The sequence below is a fragment of the Sciurus vulgaris genome, assembly GCF_902686455.1.
Source record: "Sciurus vulgaris genome assembly, chromosome: 10".
Classification (NCBI taxonomy): Eukaryota; Metazoa; Chordata; class Mammalia; order Rodentia; family Sciuridae; genus Sciurus; species Sciurus vulgaris.
Genome location: NC_136470.1, coordinates 98,372,028 through 98,392,341, shown reverse-complemented (window position 1 = coordinate 98,392,341; position 20,314 = coordinate 98,372,028). Strand labels below are relative to the sequence as shown.

The 20,314-nt window shown below is 32.3% G+C and overlaps 1 protein-coding gene across 6 annotated transcripts in view; it reads left to right on the top strand.

Annotated features, from left to right (window-relative positions):
- The window catches only part of NAALADL2 (N-acetylated alpha-linked acidic dipeptidase like 2), a 1,337,824-nt gene that overhangs the window by 220,534 nt on the left and 1,096,976 nt on the right, over positions 1-20,314 (top strand). For 2 of the 6 annotated variants that reach the window (XM_079155139.1, XM_079155142.1), the window contains exon 3: positions 13,567-13,697. The exons of the other annotated variants lie outside the window; for them this stretch is intronic. The gene's annotated coding sequence lies outside the window, so the exon portion shown is untranslated. The remainder of the gene's footprint in view (positions 1-13,566; positions 13,698-20,314) is intronic. 6 annotated transcript variants of the gene reach the window in all.

Genomic DNA, 20,314 nt, shown 5'->3' with positions numbered 1-20,314 from the left:
TAAGTCTTTCTTTTTATAGTAGTCATTGTCACTGGGGTAAATTGAGATCTCATTGTTGTTTTGATTTACATTTCCCTGATGATTTGATGTTGAACATTTTTTTCCTATATCTATTGACCATTTGTATATCTTCTTTTAAGAAATGTCTATAGGTTTTGAAGTACACATGTTATATTAAATATCTCATATGTAGTAGTCACATAAAACATACTAAATAATTGGGTAAATAGAATCGTAGATTTTATTTTATTAAATCAAATAATGACTCTATACCTTAGAAGAAGGGTCTAGGAAATATGGAACTAAAATCTTTTTTTTTTAAGTATTGTTTTTTATTTAGCTTTTAATTTTTTACAGACTGCATTTTGATTCATTGTACACAAATGGTGTACATCATTTCATTTCTATGGTTGTACACAATGTAGATTCATACCATTCATGTACTCATACATGTACATAGGGTAATGATGTCTGGCTCATTCCACCATTTTTCGTAACCCCCTCCCTCTCATTTCCTTTTACATATTCTAAAGTTCCCCCATTCTTCTATCTTATACAGTACATTGGAAGTGTTCTGTAGAAGGTAACGCTGAAGCACAGAAGTAAATATAACACATTTATGTTGCATTTCAAACAATTGTTTACTAACATAGTATAAATTACATGTGAATATAAGGGAACTATTTTCTACTCAAAGACTACCTAGTTTGCATTCCTATTCCCAGATATCAGTCTTGGAGTTTTTATGAAGTGCCCACAGGGTATATAACACAGTACTTGATTTTGCAAATGTGTGGGAGAACATGTTTGTTAAAGGTATAAATAGGCCAAATGGGAAATATAAAATGATCATTAACTTTAACACTGCTTTTCACTAAGGAATTTCTTCAAATACTATAGATTCCATTTAGAATAGAAAAAATACATATAGGGTAATTTAAAGTGAAGTTGGGAGTAGATTGAGATTTTTGTGACAGTGTACCTTATTGCAATTTTCCTGTGTATTGTTTGATTGGAAATAGCATCATAGATTTGTGGTATTTTGTTTACATAGGACGTTAGAATTTTTCAAGGTATTCCAGGATCTTTTGTCCAGAGCTGGTCTCAATTCAGCTGGTAGTTGCGATTCCTGTTACCAAATGGTGTGTGCATATTCTTTCATTGAATGAAATAAGAAGTCGTCTCCCACTCTTTATTAATCTTCAGAGTACACATTGGTTGGGTATTAAATCTGATGCCAAAAACACATGCATTTCCTTATCTGTTGCATCGCTATTTGGAGTCAGCCAAAAAGGAAAATACTAGGAAAAATTGTACTAGGAAAACCCTAGGATGGAAAAGTGCATTCCAGAGATTGAAATATAACACTTAGGTGTTCCTATTTATAGAAACTCATCTGGTTTCTATTCTTGGTATCTTAGTATTCTTGACTATTTATACTGAGAGTTAAAACTTAAGGATACACAAATTTAAAATTTTAGGTTTAATTATATATACCCATGTTATAGTTTTAGTACTCACATTTTAATCATATGAAAATAGTAGTTAATCTCAATATCAAGGTTAAAGAAGTGACTAAAACACTAAAATTTTGAATTTTTATTCCTTTCCCTTAGTCAACTTCTTGGAGATGTCAGATATTCTGCTACGATCTACCCAGTAACATGAAAATGAAGGATATACAGCTCTTACATTAAAGTAGTATTAATGGGAAAATCTTTTGGTTTTCCTTTTTTTAACCTTTAGTAAATTTGATTGACTAAACGTGATCCACATAACCCAGAGTATTTTTTTGTATTTACAGAATTAATTTACTTGACATTTTAAAAATAAAGTATGTATTTTAGTGCCAAGATATGTGTTCCCTTTGTACCATAAAAAGAATACTAACAAGAAAGCAAATCACGAGTTTAGTCATAGGAATATCATAACAACTCTCTTCAATTTAGGTTTTATTGGAATAGGAAATACAAGTACACTTATATAAAGACTGGGTAATTTAATGTAAGAACATTTATGGTAGTAAAACATGCTTCTTTACTGGAAAGGATTTTTATATAGTGTGAGATTGATTATATCTGTCAATTGAATTTGGAGAAGTACTGAAAATAAACTCTATGTAAATAATGGAATTAATTGAAGTTCCAAAGAAATAATCCTGGCACTATTAATTAGAACTACATCTTCAGAGTTCTTTTCCTTCTATAAGAGATAGCATGGAATTCTATTGTCCAGTAAAGATTTAAGTGAATCAGGCATTTGTGGTGTTGTGTACAATACTACTAATTTAGCAGGTGCAAGAATTAGGGCTAATTTATCCAGGATAATTTATAAACTGGGTGGGTGGATCTATTTTCTTCTATTCAGATACATTTTTAAAATGTAGCTAGTATAAATATGTTTGTCCACTTCAGAGTTGGATATAGCTTATATTGTATAAACTCTAAAATGGAAATTATGATATATGAACTCATCCTCTAAAAAGGATTGTAATTAACTTGTCTCCATCTTCACTGAGGTTAAAAGAAGAGGAGAGTGTCTTAAATTAAATTGTGGAAGGAAAAAACTAGTTTGACATAAAGAGGAAATTCTTGACAGCATTAATTCCTAAACTAACTATCTAAAGAGCTTTCACATTTTTCTTTCTGGATGTCACTAAGAATGTAATAGATAGTAACTCAAAGTGGATGGTTTAGGTATAGTCATTTCTCAAAGGGTATACACAGATTTCCAGAGGTCAGTACTGCTCCATAATTCTGTGCTTTCATTACCCATTTTTAAATTTGTTCCATAAATTGCTTGTCCACTTTTAGTAAATTGCTATATTTCCTAGAGAGAAGGTTGAATAAAGACTCTCATAAATTCAGGGATGCTGTACTATGGCAAGAAGTTTTGAGTAAAGTACCAAAATATTAAAGTCTGTCAACTCTCTATGATCTCTGTCTATGGGTCTTCACTTTTTTTTTCATTCACTGTGTTTAGTAAAATATTTCAGACAGAAATACAACTTTGTTTGTTATAACACAGCAGTACCTGAAGAAAAGACTTTTTAGTTAAAGTAGTTATTTCCTGCCTTAAGGAATATATGAACCAAAAAGTCCAGGACTCATTGGGTTGATCCACTGGAAGTTATCAAGAAGCACTTGAATGTTTCCAGTTTTATAGGCTAAGAAAAGTAAATATCTTTTTTTTTTTTTTTTTTTTTTTTGAGTCAGAACTTTTAAAGCCATCTTTATATCTTCTACTTATTTGGTGATCATAATCAAATAAAAGTTCAGAGCACCATGAATGGTTCAATATAATTTGTTAAAAATACCTCTTCTCTTCTACATTTAAGGCTTAATTTTCATAAGTGTTATTTTGGTTATAAGAACAACTGTTAAAAGTGCACATTGGCTTAAGTAACTGTAACAATCTCTTGTACTAATGACAGTTTTAAAAGCTAACAACCATTTTGAGTAAAATTAAAGTCAAGGCAAGGTTTTTAAGAGACTAAAATAGGTGCATTACGCATTCAATGAATATGACAGAAAGCTTGCAATTAAATAATGATGTCTGAGTTTAATTCTTTAAAAAAATTAATGCAGAGATGATTCAAAACAATAACAAAAGTTACCTTCTTCAACATTCTGGCCGGGATTAAAGCAGAAGCAATCTCTCAAAGATATTGAAATTAAATTAGTTCTTACTAATGGGAAACAGATGGGTTGATCATATTATTTCTACTGTCCTGTTGCAGATGTTTGGTAAAATTATTCAAATTCAAATATGTATTTTCTCTTTAAGTGCTCTGAGTAGATTTTAATTTATACATTACATTTGAAATTAGCTTGAACAACCTTTCCAATCTCAGCGCCCTGGGTTTTCTTGACTTTATTGTTGCCTTTCTATCTTTTTCTATTTACAGTTGAAAAGTTGATGCCAAATTTTGTAAAACATGTCCTCTTCCATGCTGAGATCCTCTATGCCAACAGTCTCCCTGGTGTGTGTGCGTTAGTAATAAGCCCTGAAAATGGGAACTGATAATGGAAATACTGGCAGCCCCTTATACAACAGGGGTGCTAGCCTGTGTTTCTGTAATTAGGAATGTGATTAGAAATAAAAGATGCTTTTGGTCTCCAATTTCAAGCTATGAAATGAAGGGATTTGAGTTTGTCTCACTTTTGGCAGACTGCAAATTTCAGTAACACTGTAGCTTCCTCAATCTGGCCACAAAGAACCTGTTGTTTGACTGTTTTCCAAGCATGGTAACTTGTACTTTCTTATTTTGTTTGTAAGCACAGCTTTCTTTTAAAAAATAATCATTTCACTGCTTATCTTAATATTTGGTTTTTGTTCTGTTTCTACCCACCATTTCTGGAGTTGAGTGTCTTCTCATCTTTGGAAAGCATAAAATTGCAGAGCAATAGTAACAGCAGCATTTGCAAACACTTATATGAGGTACTATACACTGTGTTTGGTATTTTTCAGTTAATTCTCCTGTTAGTTTTATGATGTAGATACTGTTATTATTCACATTTTATAAATGAGAGAAGCACAATCATGTCTAAAAGTGATTGAGCCCACATTCTTTATCACTGTGCTATATAGTTCAAAGCACCCCATCCGCAGATAACTATTTTACTTAAGCTAACATTAATTCCCTTGTTCATTCCTTCAGTTCTCTTTCATTTGGCAGATATTAATTGACACCAGTTATGTTCTAGACATTGTCAAGGTTCTGGGAATTCAAACATATATGAATCTAGTCATTCCCCTGGAGATGCTCACAGATGAATTAAATAAAAATATTAACAATATGTAAAACTGTGGATAATAAAGTGTGCACAGAATCACTATAATACTGCAATAAAGCATAAAGGTACTACAAAATTTTTTTAATTTTTATGAGAATCACAGCAGTATCCATTGTATATTTTTAAAAATATTTTTTAGTTGTTTATGATTCATGAACTACTTTCAACTTATGTATGTTTTCAAATGAATTCTAAGAAGACACAAACATATCTCAAGTTATTTAGACCTAACCACGCAACAAATAGAACTTTTATTTATTTATTTTTTGCCTAGGATCTATGAAAAAATTGTTAAGGATACCTTGAGCAGAGAAGGTTTGAGAAACTCTGGTAATTTTGGTATTTTTTTAATCAGGCCAATTAAAAAAAAAAAAACAAAATAAAACTGAACTAGTGGACTGTAGGATCTCAGGGTTCAGAAGACCAAATGGGTACTGTGAAACTGATTATGAAAGTGATATCCACTTGGGTGTAGAGAAATACTTATGCATTGTACTCACAAAGATTTTTAAATCTCATTTAAATGAACTTGAGTGGCTTCAGGATAATAATTTAAATTCACATTATAAATTATTTTTAGAGAGCAGGTCAATTTGCTTTACTTTTAATGAGCTAATTAATTACATAATGGCTTAAATCTGTAATAAAAACAATGGATATCAATATTATTAATTTGATGATGGCATTTTTCAATGCTTTGTTATACTATCTTTAATCTTAGGCAAACTGAATGTACTGAATAGGAAGATCATATTATGCTGTCACCTTAAGAATATGTGATTATAGCATTTCAGTGGATGGGTAGACATAGAAAAATAACTGTAAATCCGAGGGAGAGGTGTATTTGACAGTCCAATGTCTACTCACTTGCAGTGCCCACTAGCTCAGAATTGCCACAAGTTTTCTAGTAGTTTGAGACCTAAAGCATTTTGAAATTGCTAACAGCATTCCCCTAGCTACTATTTCATGAAAAGATGATTATGTGATGCTAAGAGGATTTGTTGACAAGAGGGAGAATTTTTATTGCACAAGTCTACTTTCAAGAAAAAAAAAAAAGAATCAATGGAAAATAGCAGTTGGATCATTATCTGAAAGATTAAAGAGATTAGCACTGGAATTTGCCTCCATTATCCCAGAGGTAAGACTTATCTATACTATTTTGAAGGAGTGAAGGATAAGAAAATATGAAAGGTTATTTAGGGAGAATATATGTAGGAGAAAATAATATTTGTGAAATCAATGATTGCACTGAAGGTCTATATGTGTGTGAAGGAGTATGAAAGAATTATAGGAAACATCACATTGATTGAAAAGGATATGAACTCAACCTTTGTTTCTACAGTTTATTAAGATATATGACCTTAAACTTGTTCTTAACCTAGTTGAGCCTCTGTTTCCTTAGCTAGCAAAGAACACTGTAGAAAGAAGTAAATGAGACAACATGGACCAAGTACGTAGGTTAGAACCTTATATATAGTAAGTTTATTAGTCACATTTACCACTAGTAGAAAATACAACAATAATACAAATTAGAAGTTTGTGTTTGTTTATGAAAAGAAGAAAGTCCAGAAAGTTGCAGACCTCTTCTGTTACAGTGACTTCATCGTTCTGTTAGTATTCTGCATTGTCGTGTTCATCCTGCTCTCAAAATCTGATCTTGATTCAAACCCTCATCATCCAACTCAGACTGGAGTCCCCTGAAAAAAAAAGAAAGCCTGAGGCAGCTGTCCATGACCCTTTACAGGAGGTGTCCTAAGGGTTCTACCCAACATCATCTTGCAGTCTTTGACTGTAACTTAGTAACATGGCCATGTCTTTTAGCTAGGCACATGTACTTCCATAATAAGATAAAATAGGCCCTCTTGGTAGAGAATCTTGGAACAATGACAGGCAATTCATGTTCTCTCACATAAGCTCTCTATATTACTCATTTAACATAAGCCTTTATTTCTTCACCTCTAAACTGAGTATAATACCTATTATCTGGGATCGATAAGAGGATTAAGTGAGATCATATGTGATTTTTATCACAGTAATCATTTGCTGGGTTCAGAGAAAAGCATTGATATTTATAATCTAAGTGTCTCTTTAAGTTGTTCTAACTTCTAAATCTGTAACCAACCACTTGGATATTTTTTGATTTTGTTATTGTAAACCAATATTATTTTCATTTTTAACATCAATTTTATAACTGATTAAAGGATCTTAATGGATTTTTATAGAAAGTCATTCAAAAATATCCTTTTATAATGGAAATAGAAATAAATTACTTTATACAAAACAATGAGTGTAGTCCATTGAAATTTACTTGAAAAATGGGATGGCCTATTTAGTTGTAAAAATTTGGGATTGTGTTGGTTTAACACAAAATAATAAAAATTAGAATATGATTCATATTTATTAATATTTCACTGAACATTCTTTGACATATTAAGAAAAATTTTTTCAAGATCTTTTAAATATGTATATATTTGTTTATATTTTTAAAGTTGATGAGACACTTTTACATATACATCTCTTCATTACTAATAGTAGTAGTAATAATAATTCTAAGCATGTTTAAAATTTTTAAAAATAGGAAAGACAAGAAAGAAAAATGTTAAGGTGATAGATGCCATTTTAGAAGAATTAGATAATTCTGATCTCCTAAGTACAGTATTATTTCATTCCGTGACAATTTTTCCATATTGAACATCAGATATAAAAACATAGACATCCTGTGGATATTGTATTACTCTGATCCTATGTCAAAAGCCTACACTCTTAATTTTAGAATAATTAATAATTACCTGGATTACAGGCTTTAACAGATATGATCATCATTCTTATAACTTGGAAAGTGCTTTGGTAGTAGTCATTTAAAATTTTCTTTGAGTAATATTTACTTTCTTTTCCAGGAAACTGGGTAATAATTAGGGTTATTGGAATAGTTTTAGAAAGTCTTTCTCTGTTAACAATTTTTCATATAGGGTCTGAGGTAGTTAATATTTATAGATTGAATTATCTAGATAAGGTCCTCAGAATTTTATTGCTGTGAGCTTTATTAATTTAATGCCTATAAATTGAAAACTCAAATCTTTACTTTTTACCACCTGTGATATTACTACCATTACTAAAAACAAAAGTCCATAGAATATTGAATAATTGGTCTATTGTTTTTCCCTTTGAGGACATTTCTTTTTAAAAAACAAAGCTACCCTGAAAAAAATCCAAGTGTTACAAATAATTTTGGTACTATTTGAAAATATTTTAAACATTTGAATAATTTTTTTAGCCTTAGTAATCAGAAATGTATGCAAACATACTTGTCATTCATTTATATTCATATTTGTGAAAACTGTCCAAGTGTAACAGATAATTGACAGTAAATCTGTATGATGAAAATTACCCAATTTTCAAAAATAAAGTTTTTAAAGACTATTTTATAACCAAGAAATGTTCCCAATATGTTATGTTAGAAGATGATGCAGAACTACATATACATCTAATTGTAATTGTGGTTGATATAAATATTGTCACATGACACATAGGATGTTCAGGGCAACAATGGACAACATGGTGTCCCATAAGATTATGATCAAATTGAATAGTTCCTGTTGCCTACTGTTGTGACAGCCATCACCATATTGAAGTGCAATGCTTTACTCACAGGTTTGTGGTAATGCTGGGAAGAACGAAACTCCTGCACTGTCAGTGTTATGAAAGCATAGCACCTACATGATGTTTACTACATAATACTTGATAAAAAATGATGGGTATTGGTTTATGTGTTTCCTTATTTTTTATGGATATTTAGACTATATTCCATTTATTGAAAAGTTTACTGTAAAATAGTACACCATGCTGTATCAGTAGTAGCCTCAGACATCTCATACTTCATGTAAATACACTCAGTGTTGTTTCTTCAATAAGATCTCTTAACAAAGCATCTCTCAAACATCCCCATCATTGAACAATGTACTCACAGTGTGCACAGACACACTTGATTTATAAAAGGCTAGAAGACTATCCCCCGCAAAGTTATGTCCTTAAGAGGTTAAGTCTTTTCATCACTTATATTATTACATGTTATTCAAATTAAAGATAATTAAAATTAATTCCAAGTTTTTAAATTATTTTTTATTTATCTTTTAATTTTTTACAGACTGCATTTTGATTCATTGCACACAAATGGGGTACATCATTTCCTTTCTAGGGTTGTACATGATGTAGATTCATACCATTCATGTAATCGTACATATACATAGGGTAATGTCTGTCTCATTCCACTATTTTTCATACCCCCCTCCCTCTCATTTACATCTACATAATTAATTCCAATATTTTACAAAATATTTTTAAATATGAAAAATTAATCTGATTGATTTAAACATATTTACTTTGTACTTTTGGATACCCCTATCATATGTATGTACATTTAGAGTTTTTTGGTCATCTCATCAAAATGTGAATTATATAATGCATTGGATATTTTTATAATTTACTATTGATGGGCCTTTCACTTGTGAGATTATTAGATTTAGTAATGAAATTTGGAGTCAAAATGCTAAAGTCAACTTTGAATTTGAACATACTACATAAATGGTGTTACAGAAAATTTTACCAACTATGAATAATTTTATCACATGTTCAGTATTTCTGGGTATTATAATACTTTCGTCTTTGTCTGATAGGGAAACAATTAATTCTATTTCTTTTGAGATGAAGTTGAACTTAATTTAAAAAATTTAAAAAATTTTCCAGAATTTTTTTTGATGACTTAATTATTTATGCATTTCCCTAATTTCTGATTAGTATGATGAGTTTTTATATGTTGGTTTATAAAGTCTTTTTCATTATTTTTTTCTTAGAGATAATAAATCTTTCTATCAAGTAAGCTAATTTTTCCACTTTTTATTATTTTATTATATTTATTTATTTAGTGCCAGGCATTGAACCCAGGGGCACTTAACTAGTGAATCACACCCAAGCCCCCTTTTTTTTATATTTTGAGATAAGAGTCTTGCTAAGTTTCTAAGAGCCTTGCTAAGTTGCTGAGGCTGTCTTTGAGCTTGCAATTCTCCTCCTGACTTCTGAGCCAGACATGTGCCACCATACCTGGCTTTCCACTTTTTATTTTTAAAACCTTATTATACTAACATTTTCCTCATACAGATATTAGAAATTTTTAAATATTCAAATGTGCTGAAGTTTTTCATGGTTATAGAAGAGGTTTCAAAGAGCCTTCATTACCAGACTATACAAAAATTTTTACTTATGTATCGTAGTATTTTTATATTTCATTTTTACCAAAAAGGCTTTGGTTTCTTTGACATTTCTGTGCCTGAAATGAAAAAGTAAGAAATGAAAAATACTGATTTTATGTTTATTTTCCAATTGACATTCAGAACTCTTCTTTTTTTGTGTGTGCTGGGAATTGAAACAGAGGCTGTTTACTATGGAGGGACATCCCCAGTCCTTTTTAGTTCTTCTTCTTCTTCTTCTTCTTCTTATTATTATTATTTACTTATATTTTAATTTTGAGATAGGATCGCACTGAGTTGTTTTGGGCTTCACTAAGTGGAACTTTACTTTGAATTTTCAATTTTCCTACCTCAGCCTCCCAAGTTGCTGGGATCACAGGGATACCTCACTGCACCCTGCACATTCTGGACTCTTAATACCAAATTTTAAATAATCTTTATAATACCATTGATTTGAAATACAAATTTATCATATATAATTTTTCAGTATATGTAAGAATTTTAAAAAGAAAAAAAAAAAAAAAAAAAAAGAAAATTCCAGAATCCCAAAACGTGGATAGTTGACAAAGGTCATTCATTTATTCACAGAACTATTAGTGCTTATTTTCCTTTTCTCTTTCTTTTGTGCAGTATCAGTTTATGGTTTGGTGTTTATTACCTACGGGATCTCAAAATTGAGGGCATTTATATTTATGTGCAAAAAGAAGTTTTCTCCTTACAAACATTCTTTTTAAAAAAGAAACCTTCATTTGAAGATAGAAATCACAGAGTTAAAAAATTATCTTGAAGATTACCTATTACTGCCCCCTTATTTTACATGTAAGAATATTGTAATATGAACACAGTAAATGACTTAATCAAGATCATATTTTGAGGTAATTGCAGAGGTTGGATTAAAACTTTCATTTCTGTATTCCCAAATGGCCCCTGCATTTTGAATTATGATGGTATTCCCATAGTTATGAAGAAAAACACATGGTAATAGGGTTGTTATTTCTTTTTCTTTTAGCCTTTTGTAGCACTATGACATTATATCTGAGAGTTTATCCTGTCCTCCAAGAATTTTCTTTTGAAGTATACTGGTTTTCTTCATTGCCCAATTAATTTTTCTAACTTTGATGTACTCTGACCATGGAACATTTTTATGTGCAGGGAGAGGTGACTCATTGTTCTTTGCTTATGGGCATCTTCAAGATTTCTGTTAGTTGGTCATAAATGTCTGTATGGTGATGATGAAGAAAAGAGACAGGAAGAGACAAAAGCATTCTTTGGTACTGTAGTATATTCATAATGTAATTTTAATAAAGGATCATCACTTAAAACAATCATCCTTTGGGAAGGTATAAGTTCTCAGATCCTAAATCTGACCCTGCTTTATCTTTTTTCTTTATGTAATACCCCCTCTCTTCCACAGGGCCTATCCCTGATCTCTATGGTGAGCTTTTGTTGAGTGATTAACATTCCCTTTCTTCATCCATTCTTACCCATTTACATATGCATATGCTACAGAGTCTATGTGAATCCTTTGGATGCAAAACCTATATTCAAATAAGAATGCAGTTCTTGATAAGTGGTTAGGAAAGTGAGCAGTTTCACCCTGAACCAGAAGTGACAATTAACTCTGAGATTTTAAGTTCGAAGTATAGTTACTTATTAGCATAATACTATGCATAAGGAATATGGTTGAAGTCACTCTCAAACTTTCAACATAATACACCATTTGGAACAGATTTTAAATACATTATGGTATAATGGTTACATTTTAATTAGCTCTTTCTATTATGTAAGTGAAAGGTAATATATCTGTAATGCTTACTCATTTAAAAACCAAACTACATATATCTCTGAAACAAATGTTTTTGCACATTTTCCTTTTGTTGATTAAAGCATAATACTATTTAAAATCATTACTATTAAATTATAATTTTTATTATTTGTCTTTTAGTGAAATACCATGAAGTCACTATTTAGTAGGTATTTTACCTTTTTGAGAAAACTTGTATCATTTTTACCATCATCCATATCATAATGTGAAAATATATTTTAGAAACTTATTTAAAAGCTAATATGATTCATATATATATATTGACACATTTAGGCTTTAGAAATATATCCTCACTTCTTCTGATATTTACCCTATTCAAAAAGACAAAAGTGGAAGAAAATATTCAAACATTGGCATCAAACTTCACTGTTCCTTTTAAGCCTGTATCCCTCTTTGATCTTTTCAACCACTATTTTGGCCAAGGTTTTGACTTTTTCCAAATTTAGTGTTAAAGAAATAAGTCAGTTGGAGGAATGAGCAAGGGACACAAATGATTGTGTTTATCACTTCAATAGTTCTGTCTGTATTTATTGAAAAATTTGTTAAACAGAAAAACGGAGGTGAATTATATCAGATATTAGAAGCTATAACCTGTCTCCATCTGTCCTTACATTCCTCGTTTTAACAATCAGATAGATCCCTGGGCTTCCAGTGAAATCTGCTAGCTCACAAAGCTAAATGAGAGTCTTTCTGGTAGAAATACTTTGAGGGGAGCCTCATAATTTTCCACTTTCCCTGGGTAAAGAATTTATTCAATTTCCTTTCATTTTCAGAATGGAGTTTTGAGTTCTTTTTGGTTCTAACTTATACTCATTACTCCAGAAGAGCCTCTTATGGCATAATATTAATTCCTGTGACTGGTAAAGTCTAGTCAACAATCATTCTCACTTGTCACAGAGCCCTGGTTTATTATCAGCATCCTTTATCAGTCAGATGCTGTTTCTTTTGATTATATATTATTTATGTATCTGGTTAACTCTTATTTCAGATTTAAACCATAGATTATAAAGAACAAAAGAAGCATTTTCATGCAAAAGAACAAATGAAATAGTTTAGGCCATCTCTTTTTCTAAGTTATTCAACTATATTAATTATAAAATTCCAGTGTTAATGTCACTACCAATGTTATAATACTCTTGTCACTCAAGTCCATGGGAGTGACTGGAAGTAAAGAGTCAATAGTAGCAGCAAGGTAAGTATTATTCTCTCACATGTTCCCTATGCTAAGATGTTAACTTTGAACTAAGTGTGGAGTTTGTCTCTTTCAGTTCTGGCAAAATGCACTCTCCTCATCAAGTTCCTCAAATGCAGACTAATCTCTACTCATGGCTCTGATTGTTGTTTAAAAGCCATAAATGGGTGTGGTGAGAATAAAATATATATATGTGAAATGTGTGTAATGGGAAATGGAATTACTTGATTTTATTTTTGAATTAGGCCAGTGAAATAAAGGTAAAAGAAATGAAATAAGACTTAACATAGGTTGCAGAGTAAGTGTATGTATCATTAAATGTATGTTGTATGAGGTGTGAAGACTTCACAGATCTGTCATTTTTCACTATTTTTTCTTTCAGATAATGACCTTAGATAAATTTAAATATTGTGTATAATTTATTTTGTCTCAGCAAATGTTTCATGACATTCAGGTTACTGGATGTGAGGGAAAACTGACTGTGACATCTGTCAACACATTGATTTCCAGGGTTGATACAGATGGTCTGAGCTGATCCCTGGTCTCCCTTACCACCCCAGTGGTGTCCCTTCCAGAGCTATGTGCTCATCCAAAGTGAATGACCTTCTGAAAAAGAACGAGTCATGAAGGGTATTTAAAAGGTGTATTTTGTTACTATAATTTTTAGGTTGGCTCAGAATTTATTTAAAGATAGATAAATCTGTAGAACAAGTACACAAAGTGGGGTGATTGCTTTTCCTAACAATATAATTGAATAGAAAGGCTTGACCTTGGGGGTCCACAGACCTAGTGAGTAATTGCTTTATAACTTTGATAAGTCACTTTATCTTTTCAGCTTTAGTTTCTTTAATAGAAACCAAATAGATTCATGCTATCTCAAAGGGTTATTTTCAAAGACACTTAATTAACCCAATATTTTGGTATACTAGTTATAGGCCAAGCACTGTTATAAAAATTGTGGCTATAGCACTTATTTATTATGAATAGTAATCAAAAAATTAAAATATCTGCATCCTCATGGTGAATTACATTTAAATTTGAGAAATAGACATTAAATAAGCATATCTGTAAAATATGTACTACGCTTGATGTTGATAAAGGCTACAAAACAGAAATAGAGGAAGAACAGAAGTAAATTCTGGGAAAGAAGGATTGCAATTTTAAATCAGTTGATAAGGAAAAATCTTATTGAGACTAATTTTGAATGAAGACTTAAAGGGAAGTGCTAGACTTCAGAGGGAAGAACTATCACTTTAAACGTATTTTATTTTTAATAAAGCACAATTCCTGATTTAACCTTCAATAAGTGCTTAATGGATATGTATTATTGGAAACAAATCAGCTTGGTCCTGATTTTAAGAAGACAGTATTTTTGATATGAAATTTTGTGACTTTTCTCTGTGATAATAGGCATGACATGTGACTGAGTTGATACTGTTATTTAGTTGCTTTTCTTGTCATTCATCATGTGAAAATATAATCCAAGAATAAAACATATTTTCTAAAATCTATGATCTAAAAGATAACCTAATTTCTTTGAACACATTTTTTCCTAAGGAAAAAATTTCTTAAAATATGGAAATAGAAACTATTCTTTAAAAATGACATAGAAACTAATAAAGCCAGGTTTTATTTTTAATGGAAGAATCTTAAAACACTTACCTTGTTATAGGTAGAAAACTAAAAATAGATGAGCCTGAAACATTGACTTTTATCCATCTTGAATTTCATGGAACATCCAGAATGATGCATCTTTCCCTTCAAATATTTATCCATCACTTTCAGACAAGTAGTGTATGAGGCAATAAATAACAGACAGCTAGAACAGGAGAAAACAGTTTTTTAATGCCCTGTGCTTAAACTGTCATTCTGGTGGGAAGTAATAACTGAATGCTGCATTATTTAAGGCAAGGTAATAGACTACTTCCTTTTAGAGGCAAATTACTTGGGGTCTGCTGCCTTACCCCCAGAAGCCAGCATTTCCCCAGAAAGACTAGAGTTGTAAGATTTGAGTTATGTGATTGGCTACTGAATCCTGATGCTTTACATGCTGAGTTTCCTTGATGAGCTTCTGCCCATTATTCATCATTAAATGAAGAGTCTTGCCATACGGAAAACAGTAGAGTGCATAGACTTGGAGCTAAAATGATTGGTATTTGACTCTACTACTTATTAGTTATATGATTCTGGATAAATTATCCAGTGGAATCTTGAGATTCAGTTTTATTACCTATAAAATGAAAGGAATAAGAGTAACTTAATTGAGTTGCTCAGAAGATTAAATTAAATAGGGTATGTAAAGATCTGGACCTTATTTATTGATGTCAAAGAATTAATTCTATTTAACAGCTGAGTTAAAGATCTCAAGTTACAAAATAAATATGTAGTGTTCAGTTGTTGAGTTTCAAGTAAAGTTGTTGCAATTTCTATACTGATTTTAGAAGGCAACCAGAGAATATTAATACCCTTTCTTGTTTCTTCTTTGGAATGTTTTTTTTTTTTTTTTTATCATAAGTAGTTTGTGGTACTGGAAGTAAGTATAGTAAAACTCTACCTACACAATCTTGTGTTTCAGATGTCTGTCCAATTAAAAAAAAATCAACTGATACATATAAGAGTGTAAAATTGTATATTGACACTACTGTGCACAGTAACAGAGTCTTTTGAAGAAGCTTGACCTCAATTTTAAAAATCATGTCTATGTAAAATATTATATATACACACATACACATTTATACATACATATTTCAGAGTTTTATAAGCCTAAATTTTACTTGATTTCTTCTTTTAATAATTTTATTTTTTAAAATTATGTTTCCATATAATATTGCTTTGTTATAATATCTTGGTGATTCTTTGTGAGTAGGGTGCCAGAATAATCTGCATGGGTAGTCAGTTCTTAAATTACTAAATGTTCAAAATGCTCATATTTATTTTTAATAAATAAATACATTTTCAAATAAAATCATAGTAACAGGGTGATGATTTAATTTCACACCTTCAAACAGGCTGCCTTTTATTGCCATGTAGATGAAATTCAATTAAAAAATCTGCTGTGTTTTTGCTTTCTAAAGTGCACAATATGAGCTTATTGCATTATTTTTATCACAGTGACAAGATTGAAGACTTATCTGCATTGCTTTCATTCTGTAGGTAATCATGGACTATCCAGTTTACATCAGGTTCTGGGTAGGTCATGGAGATAGTAAAAAAAAAGAATAAGAATTGTTTTTCTTCTATTAAGACACAGAATTTAATGACAACCAATTTCATAATATAGTATTTCATAATTAAGATATTAGAAATATACATAGGGAGCAGGGGAAAAAGGATCCTAACTAGGGCTAGAGTTGCCAAGAAGCTCTATACAGAGTGATCCCTCTGAGCTGAGGCTGGAAATGTAAATCAAAGATGAAAGAGAAAGTGAGGGACATGTTCTCTGCAGGGACATGTTCTCGACAGGGAGTGACATGAGCAGACATACAACCATGGGACCAGGTGGTATTAAGAAGGAAGAGCAGACTTTTTAGGAAACCAGTGCCATCGTGCTGAGGCCTCATGCCTGGGTCATTAATTCAAGCCAGGTGAGGGGTGATAGGGAATGAAGAAAAGAGACACACCTAGAGAAAAAGGTGGGGCCAGGTGAGTCAGCCAACATCTGATGGGGGAAGACTGACACCAGAACTAGCCCACCACGTTTATTATGTAGGTTTCATCAAAATGCTAGTTGTGGGAAAGTTTCAACAAGCAGGCAATCTGAAGGACGCAGGACTGGTGAGACATTGGGATCATCTTGTTTAGCTCAGAATTCACTATCCCTAGGAGCTTGTGCCTGAACTCAAGGCCTCAACTGATAACAGATCTGTACTTTTGTAAGGTCACCATAGCAACTAGGGCATCTTGACCTGCACTTTTGAACAGGCAGCTCCCAGTGCAGACATAACCATGAGAGAGTCAGAGACCATGATTTAATTCAAATCACTGCTCTCCATACCATCTTATGAACACTGTAAGAATAATCAGTTAAGGAGTCTATGTAAGAATAGCCCATCACAGAAATAATAAAGACACTGTACTAGTCACCTCTTATCTATAGTTTTGCTCTCCACAGCAATTTTGGGTGGTTCAACAATATCAATATGTGTCTTTTTTCTTTTTTTTTTTGGTACCAGGGATTGAACCCAAGGATGTTTAACCACAGAGCCACATCCCCAGCCATTTTATTTCATTATTTTATTTTATTTTGAGACAGAGTCTTGCTAAGTTGCTGAGGCTACCCTTGAACTTGTGATCTTCTTGCATCAGCTTCCCAAAGCACTGGATCAATATGTGTCTTGATTTTCCAGAGAGGGAAATTATTCACATCAGTTTTATTATAGAATATTGTTGTAATTGTTTTATATTGCCATTTTATTGTTCTTAATCTCATCCTGTGCCTAGTTTATAAATTAAATGTTATCATTTCTGTTTTATGTACAGAAAAAAAATCATAGCATGCATAGGGTTTGGTACTATCTGTGGCTTCAGGCACCCACTGGGACCTTAGAATTTATCTCCCATGGATGAAGTGGGAATCAATATCCAAAACATGCTTTATTACATATTAACAGTACTCAGAAATATTTGTAAAGAAATTTCCTGACATGAATGAATTTTCTAATACATGGGAGAGACACTTTCATTCATTCACTCTTGATAAAAACGTTTTCACTATTTCTTTGCTTATTAAACAAGGTATAAATAACATGGCCCCGCATTTGTTTGTTTTGCTTCTTTTAGACATTTTGGAGTTGCTATAATTATCAAATATTTGTTTTACCCTTTGCTATAACACAGTATGTTTTCCTGGACTATTTCGATAGCTAGAATACTTTGTCCTTCTTTTAATTGTACTGGATTAACTGTGATTTTTATAGTTCCTGTAATAGCACTTTTCCCATATTTTATTTTCCTTGTGGTTAGTAGTTCTATGTCTGTTTTTAGTAGTCATTCTCTCATGTAGAATCTTTGATTTTGTCAACTTTGGAAATTTTGGCAATTTCTTTGGCTGGTTGGTTAAAAACCTTCTTAATTTATTTGTTTATTTATTTCTTATAGCACCCAGGGATTCTGCCTAGAGGGTGCTTAACCACTGAGCCACATCCTCAGTCCATTTTTAAAATTTTTAAATTTTGAGACAGGGCCTTACTAAGTTTTGGAGTTGGTTTTGAACTTGTGATCCTTCACCTTAGCCTCCCAGGTAACTGAGATTATAGGCATGTGCCACTGTGCCCTGTTTGTAATTTATTTTCTATTAGATTAGTTAATTTTGTCTGGCATCCCAGTCTGAAATAATTCTAGATAATTATGATGCTTTTTAAAAAAGATGTATTTGCCTATATTTGTTTATATATTTCACCATTTTTTCTTTTTATGAAATTTTCCATATCATGAAGTGAAAATGAAACTCAATCTAGAACCCAGGATATGTGGGAGCCATTTGGTACCAGGGGACTAGACCTCATTATGTGAGTCCTTTTCCAACTTTGTACAGTGACCTCATGTTGAGTGATATCATATTGGCAATGCAAAGTCAACCTTGGTAGAAGTGTTTAGAAATTGGGGCTTCCCCTATCACTCAGAGAGGTGTGGGTGGTTAAAACTATTACTGGAACACACCATTGGACATACCTTTCTGCACACTTGTTTCAAACTTTTTTTCCCCTCAGTTTGCAGGGGCAAAAAAAATGAATATTGCACGTTATGGTCTAGTAATCTTCTACTGGTTTTGCTCATGTATTCCCTAAAAGAGTTTTGAAAATCATATACCTTCTTATATTTTGCATCTAAACTCTTCATCAGAAGTTTTATTGCTTGTGAAGGTTATAATTTCTAAGTATTGTCAATGTTGTCACTAATTGTATCCAATGGAATCTAAATGTAAAAATATCTGATCGAGTTCTTTAACAAATGGGAATTTTTATTAGTTCTTTTATTCTAAACTTATGTCAGGCACCTGACGTTTAGAATTCCTGAAGCTTCTATACCGAATATCCCACTATTCTCACTCAGATTGTCCTTTAGTAACTACCTCCCAAGTTTGCTTTTTCTATTTTTTAACTCTTTTGGGACACAATTCAATTTCACCAAGTGATTCCAAAGACCCTGCAGTGTTTCTCAATCATGTCTAATCCTTGAGGAATTTCTTGCCTTTACCTTTTACAATGGCAGGGCCAGATCTTGGAATGTACATGTTCTGAATTTGGCATATGGACCTGTGGTATAGGAAAGGCAATTCAGAATATCCCTAGTAGTTGGTTGACTCCCAAACCCCTGTTTTTAGTCCATGCCCTTAGCTGCCTCCCACATAGACAACATGTACTGCAGCGTACCCAGCCAGGAAAGGGGGAATAGATTCTTTAGCATTGCTGTAAAGGAGGAATTTAAGAAATGTTCAACCCTGCTAGGTGTGGTGGTGCACACCTGTAATCCCAGTGACTCCTGAGGATGAGGCAGGAGGAGTATTTCAAGTCTGAGGCCAGCCTCAGCAACTTAGTGAGACCCTAAGCAACTAGCCAGACCCTGTCTCAAAAAAAAAAAAAAAAATATATATATATGTATATATAAATATATAAATAAATGTGGTTCAATGGTTAACTATCTCTGGGTTCAATCCCCAGTATCTCCAAAAAAGAGATGTCCAACTCTCAAAGATTGTGTGGTCCCAGGGATTCTATAAGCCTGTATAAAGAACTAGTCATCAGTTACCTATATCTGTAAACAGGAATGCCCCATCTAGAGTTTCAATAAAAGACTGACCAGTGTGTAGGATGGGAAAAGAATTAGCTCACACCTTCACCCACTCCACTTTGGCCTTGATAATGATGGCCAGCTGGACAGGCTAAGCCAACAGTGGCCACAGCCCCAGAGCTCCTTTCAGGACAGGAGTCTCACGAGGACCTAGAGAGAGCCAACTGGCCCACATGTCTGATCCTTAAGGAATTTCTTGCCTTTAGCTTTTCCAATGGCAAGGCTAGATCTTGGAATCTGCATGTTCTGAATTTTGCATATAGACCTGTGGTATAGGAAAGACAATTACTAGGCCAGGGCATTGCTTGGTGTTAGTGGGAGAGGAGACAAACAGTGGCATATATAGGAGAGGACGTTAACCATTGGGATGACACACACCACATCTAGCCCACGGTCTGAACTGTGCAAGGGTGGATAACCTGAAAAAGCATATTCCACAAGCTTCTTGGGTTTCCCTCTCTCTTCCCTG